Raw genomic sequence first — 6,933 nt, forward strand, 5'->3', positions numbered from 1 at the left:
CCTGAGCACTATTCCTGAGTAAGATGTAGGAGCATCAGGCTGGGCGCAATGGCTCACGCCTGTAATTCCAGCACTTTGGGAGGCCGAGGCGGGCAGATCACAAGGTCAGAAGTTCGAGACCATCCTGGCTAACACGGTGACACCCCGTATCTACTAAAAATACAAAAAAAAAAAATTAGCCTGGTGTGGCGGCGGGCGCCTGTAGTCCCAGCTGCTGGGGAGGCTGAGGCAGGAGAATAGCGTGAACCCGGGAGGCAGAGCTTGCAGTGAGCCGAGATAGCGCCACTGCACTCCAGCCTGGGTGACAGAGCCAGACTCCGTCTCAAAAAAAAAAAAAAAAAAGATGTAGGAGCATCAGCTGTGTGTCACGCCCTGTGTAAAAGCTGAAAATACGACGTTTGTAAGTCACATTTTCTAACTTTGCGAAAGGCACAGTTGATTAGGGAGACAGCCTTGTTAAGATGTAATCACAGTAGGAGACAATAAACGGTAGGTGGGGAGAGCCAGGAGAGAGGTATAATAGGGCCAGGTCAGGGTTTGGAATCAGATTCACCTGAGTTTGAATCCTGGCTCTGTCACTTACTTGTATACAGGACTTGGAGGAATTATTTGACTTCTCTGAGTGTCAGTTTCCTTATCGGTAAAATGGACATAATAATGTCTGCCTTGCTGGATTGTAGTAAGAAATAGACTCAATTGTGGAAATAAATGAAGAGCAGCCTAATGAGAACAAACAGAGCTTGCTATAGCAAGGGAGTTAGCCACCATTGCTTGGCTTGCCAGAGACTCAGAGGCAGGCAGGGGAATGGAAAAGTGAAGAAAGGGAAAGGCTTCAGGTCTGCTCTGATTGGAGGCTGTTGGCATTTGGAAGCTGAAGAGGGCCCAGCATCTGGAAGCAGGGCTTCTTCTGTGATTGGTTTGGGGAGCATATTTGGTGTTCTCTGATGCTCAGGTGGAAGCAAGGGCAAAAACAAGGGAAGCTGCCAGTCATTGACCATGTCCTGGCCATTCTGGGCTGATTGTTGTTGGAGAGGCTGCAGTTTGTTTTCCAGGCTGGTTGCTGCAGGGGCAGCGGGTTGGAGTTTTATTGTCACATATGGCCTGGCCATTGTCCGTTAGTATAGCCAGTCTCTCTTCATGCATTCAAAGCTTGTCACACAGTGCATGACATGCACAGATATTCAGTAAGTGGTAATCATTATTATAATTTTCTGTGATCAGAGGTGACTGTAAAATTGCAACTGAGCCAGACCTTAGTGGAAACCCTCTGACAGCTGTTCCCCCTGTATCAGTCAGGGTCCTATCAGGAAAACAGAAACCATGCCCATTGTTTTAAGAGATAATTTAACACTCCTATAATCCCAGCACTTTGGGAGACTGAGGCAGGTGGATCACCTGAGGTCAGGAGTTTGAGAACAGCCTGGCCAACATGGTGAAACCCCATCTCTACTAAAAATACAAAAAAATTAGCTGGGCGTGGTGGTGGGTGCCTGTAATCCCAGCTACTTGGGAGACTTTGGCAGGAAATCGCTTGAACCTGGGAGGTGGAGGTTGCAGTGAGTTGAGATTGAGCCATTCCACTCCAGCCTGGGTGACAAGAGTGAAACTCCATCTCAAAAAAAAAAAAAAAAAAAAGATAATTTAATAAGGGACATTGGTTACAGGGATTGGGGAACTGAAAAAGCCAAAGGGAGCTAATGCAGTAATGCAGAAATAGTTACTGCAGGAAGCAGCTGCCAGTCCTAGCTAGGGCTGGAGGAACAGAGAAAAGGGATTGAGGCTGTTAAACTCTGAAGCCCAGAGGAGGAGCTTCCTAGAGTGTGACCCAGATCTCTGAGGAGGGTGTCGCTGCTCAGGTGGTGCTGCTACCTCTGGAGCCTGAAGCAGGGTCCTGAAGGCTGGGACCTGAGCCTCCAACCACCATGAGGCTGATTCAGGAAAGTGGAAGGCCCCTCGTAACTGGGACAAATTGCTGCTGCCAGATGAAGAACCATTGTTGCAACGATATTGTCAGCAATAGCAAGAAAAAGAGCCGGACGGTGCGTCTCCTGCCTCTAGCTTTCCTGTCTCCCATTAGTGTCCCTGATGGCCGTAACTAGCAAAGGAGGAATGAGCCCCAGGCTCGGCATCACAGAGCAGAGTGTACAATGGTGGGTTTGAAATGGAAAGACAACAGCTTGTTAACCAGCATACTCCCTTCCTCATTTTTCACAGAACCTCAGTTCCGTTCAGGCGTAAGCATTAGGGGAACACAGGCACCCCTCTCGAGACCCAGGGATAAATCTTGATTGGTATATGCTTTTCTTCATGTCCCTAAACCTTTTTTCAAAACTGAAAAACAGGCTGTTAAAAGTAGACAGTCAGTTAACACCTGCCAGTCTCAATTGTTTCCTGCCCACAATCTACTCTTCCTTTCTCCCTTGAGTCTGGAAACACGTGGACCTGGGGGAAACCTGCAAACCTGTCCACAGTGATTGTGAGGCAGCCTCTGCTTCCTTTCCTCTTTTTTTTTTTTCTACCCAGAGCCAAGAGGCTCCTGGAGGACTTTTCAGCCTTTTCCTTAATGGAGCCAGGGAGAGGGAGGTACAGGGGTAGGAGTTCTGTTCCACATTAGATCTTTCCATTCTAGACGGTTAGACTCTTCCAGGAGATTATAAGGCTGGAGATTTGGCCCATTCCATTTAGAGGAGGAAGGGCTCTGATTATGCTTTCACCCAGAAGTAACTAGCCTGCGCCAGAGATGATACCAGGCGTTGGGAAAGCCAAGATGAACCAAGCATAGTCTCTTCCCTAGAGGAGTTCATAACCAGTGGAGAGACAGACTCCAATAAATCAGTACTACATAGTGTGAGCACAAACATAAGTGCCTGACATCATGGAATCATTAATGTCTAATTCTGTGATAGTCTCAGACAACTTCCCAGAGAAGGTGACATTTGACTTGAGCCATGAAGTAGAAGCCTGCCAGGAGGGTGAAGGAATGAGCAAGCCCCCGAGGCAGATGCCAGCACACGTTGGCTGGCAGGTGCACAGGAGCATCTCCTTTAGGGACGTCTAAGAAGGCATGAAGGCGGCACAGAGGGCTGGACACACAGCATCAGTAGGGGTGGAGTTCTGGGATGTTGAACCTGCAGGGGTAGAAAGGGACCAGCTCCTGAAGAGGCTGGGATAACATGCTACAGAGACAGTGGGAAGCTGGGGAGGACTGTGACCCAGCCTGCAGTGTAGACAGCTCGCTCTAGCAACTGAGTGGAGGCTGGATCTGGAAAGGGTGTTGGCAAAGTTCAAGGCAGAGAAGCTACTGAGAGGCTGTGTACTTGGTGGCTTTAAAGATGTGCGAGAGGCTTGCCTGGGCTCTCCCAGCCAAAGGGATGCAGAGCAGATGAGTGGAGGGGAAAGGCTGTACCTGAGATTCTGCGTGGTAGGCCCTCCCAGCAGAGATACCGTGTCTGACTGTAAAGACCACGTTTCAAGGAGTATTGAGGCTTCCAGGAAACTACGATGGAGAAAAGTGCTGGCAGGCGAGGCAGGGAAGCAGAGATGCACATTTGGGAGCGCAGTAGATGCCACTTTGGGTGCCATTCCTAAGGCTCCCGATAACCGGTACAGACTTTGGGGCTGAGAAATGACATGACCAGAGGCTGTGATTTAGGAAGGTTCACCTGGGAGCTGTGTGTAGGGTGATTCAGAGCAAGAAGGGTGTCCCATTGTAAAATTTGTGTGCAGGCTGTGATTACAAGGATCAGATTCAGCACAGTAACACTGGAAATGGGGAGGATGGGTAAGCTTTGGAAGGGAGATGGCGGAAGCTGTGATAACTGATTTGGGAACTGGGGTGAGGGTAGGAGGCAAGATGTTCCCAAGCCTTTTGTTAATGTAAGAGGGAATAGAAATTGGGAAGGCAGGAGAAGGAGCAAGGTTAGTGCCAGCTGTTAGTATCTGAATAATGGCCTTTTTCAATTTGCATCCTCGTTGCTGGTGTCCTGTAACAAAGCCCAACACAGCACTTGTGACATCAGATGAGGAAATTGAAGCCGTAGGGAAGAAAACCACAAAGAAATAAGGAGTAGAGGCTCTGCGGACAATTTGATTTCTGGTGGTAATTTTCATTGCAACAACAGTAATAACACCCCATTTATTTTATATTTCTGTTTGAAAGTGCTCCACTAGGCTAATTTTAGTGAGTATACAGTGAAATTTATCTACTAATTTACTTCTGGTAGTGCTGTAAATTAGTCCAACACTCTTGAAAGCAATATGATAGTATGTGGCAAATCCTACTCCTAGGAATTTATCCTAAGGAAATATATATTTTTAAAGCCAAAACTGAGAGCCCAAAGAAGTTCATTACAGTATTATCTATGCTAACAAAAATAGTGAAGATATAAAACTGCAACAGAAGGAAATGGTTTGCTAAATGATACCATGATGATTCAATGAAATACTATGAGCCTATTAAAATGCAAATTACAAATATATTGACTAGGGAGAAACACAGAAACATATTTGATATGATAAACAGGCGCGGGGTAGTGGAGCACATAATGCTTTGTACACTTTAATATAACTGTCAAAACCCACATGCATGTGGATGAAGACTGAAAAGGAATTTGAAGAAATTAAAGTAGTTATTGTAGTGCACAACATGGGCTCAGGAGTCAGGATTCTGGGCTCCAATCCTGTGGTTTACTAGCCTGTGACCTTGGGTTATGTCTTCAGCTTCTCTTGGCTTCAGCTCCTCAACTACAAAATGGGGTTAAAAAATGAGTGCAATTTTTTTCTTTTTTTTTGAGACAGAGTCTCACTCTGTCACCCAGGCTGGAGTGCAGTGGCTCAATCTCAGCTCCTGCAACCTCTGCCTCCCAGGTTCAAGTGATTTTCCTGCGTCAGCCTCCCAAGCAGCTGGGAATACAGGTGCCCGCCACCATGCTCGGCTAATTTTCGTATTTTTAGTAGGGACGGGGCTTCACCATGTTGACCAGGCTGGTCTTGAACTCCTGACCTTAGGTGATCCACCCGCCTTGGCCTCCCAAAGTGCTGGGATTACATGTGTGAGCTACTGCACCCAGCCATTAGTGCAATTTTTAAACTTCAAGGAGTTGTGAGCATCCAAGTAAGATAATACATATAAAACTCTTGTCTATTGAAAATGTTCAATAAATGACACCTATTATGGGTAATTTCTGTTTGAAATATGTTATAGATAGATTACCTTGTTGCTTTAAAAAATGCATACATGAAGACCGGGCACAGACGCTCACACCTGTAATCCCAGCACTTTGGGAGGCTGAGGTAAGTGGATGGTTTGAACCTAGGAGTTCAAGACCAGCCTTGGCAATATAGCAAAACCCTGTCTCCACTAAAAATACAAAAATTAGCTGGGTGTGGTGGTGTGTGCCTATAGTCCCAGCTACTTGGGAGGCTGAGGCGGGAGGATTGCTTGAGCCCAGGAGATTGAGACTGCAGTGAGTCCTGAGTACACCACTGAACTCTAGCCTGGGCAACAGAGTGAGACTCTGTCTCAAAAAAAAAAAAAAAAAAAAGGACAAGTAATGTATAATTATCTTTAATGGAGTTAAGTAGATCCAACAGGAAGTTTACAAAACATTAAGAAAGTGTTAGGTGCTGGGTTCTCTGTTTTGTCTTTGTGGTTTTGTTTCTGTTTTGTCCTTGTATTTTAACCCAACTTGGCATGTGGACCACTCAGAAAGTGAAATAAATGCAATGCTAAAATTTTTTTTTTTACTTCATGCCTTCCTCAGCCAGGACTTTGAGCTTCTTTCCCACCCTCCTATTTGAAGCAGAGATTTTAATAATATAACTTCATCTACTTTCCTTCCCAAACGGTAGGTGCATCAGGGATCAGCAGACAGCTGCCAGGCGAACAGGGGAGTGCACGGGCCAGGCAGGGGTTGCCCGTGAGCCCGCCACGGGAGGACTGGATTTCTGGGCAGACAAGGAGGCGAGACTGACAGTCACTTCTGAGTGGTCCCCTCGGTGCTGTCACCGAACTTGAGACATGTAATCGTGATTTCATCAGAGCCTTGGTAGTTGCTACTGTCTCTGTTCTCTTCTATTTATTCGGTGTGTAAGAGGGATGTTCACTGGTGCCAGTGAAGATGGTCACAGCAAACATTAGATGTCACGTGATCATCCTATTTGTTTCTCACTTCAGAGGAAAGGAAAGCACAGCTGGTTCCGCCTCAGTGCCATTGTTTCCCTCATCACAAAGGATTTTAAACTCCTACCATGTGGACCCATCTCATCTTCAGCTGTACATCACTGACTGCTTTGAGCAGAATCTTGGGATCAATACTCTGCTCTAAACATGACCCAAGAGCTCCATCTGCATCATGAATGAAGAGGCGGCTGCTTCCCAGCATCTGGTTTCTGGGACAGCAGGGGGCCAGGTCTGCCCAGGCAGAATCTGACAGAGCTCAGGTACCTGCTGCTCATGCACATTTCAGAGAGCAGTGAAACTTAAAACGCATCCAGCAATTTCACTTCTAACATCTGCTGTCCAGAAATGCCCATGAATGTTCACAGAAACGTTCACTGGACGGTGTTTCTTTTGTCATTCCTTTAACAACAAAAAGGGTTGAACATAATCCAAATGTCCATAAGGTGGGACTCGATCAAATGAAATATAGTCCAATAATAAAAATAAGTTATCCCCACGCTTATATGGAAAGATGTTCTAGATCCATAGGTTAGTTAAAAAAAATCTACTGTTTCTAATGTAAATGCCTAGAATGAGAAGAGATTTGTACTCCTGGCTCCGTGGCAATGAATTAATGAAAGGTAGTTAGAAAATTATGCAAAGGAAGAAATAGAAGAATTATTGACACCAAGCAAAACAAAAATTGCTCAAGAAAAGAAATGAGGCTGGTTGTGGTGGTTCATGCCTGTAATCCCAACACTTTCGGAGGCCAA

Source organism: Gorilla gorilla, chromosome 9 (genome assembly GCF_029281585.2).
Source record: "Gorilla gorilla gorilla isolate KB3781 chromosome 9, NHGRI_mGorGor1-v2.1_pri, whole genome shotgun sequence".
NCBI lineage: Eukaryota > Metazoa > Chordata > Mammalia > Primates > Hominidae > Gorilla > Gorilla gorilla.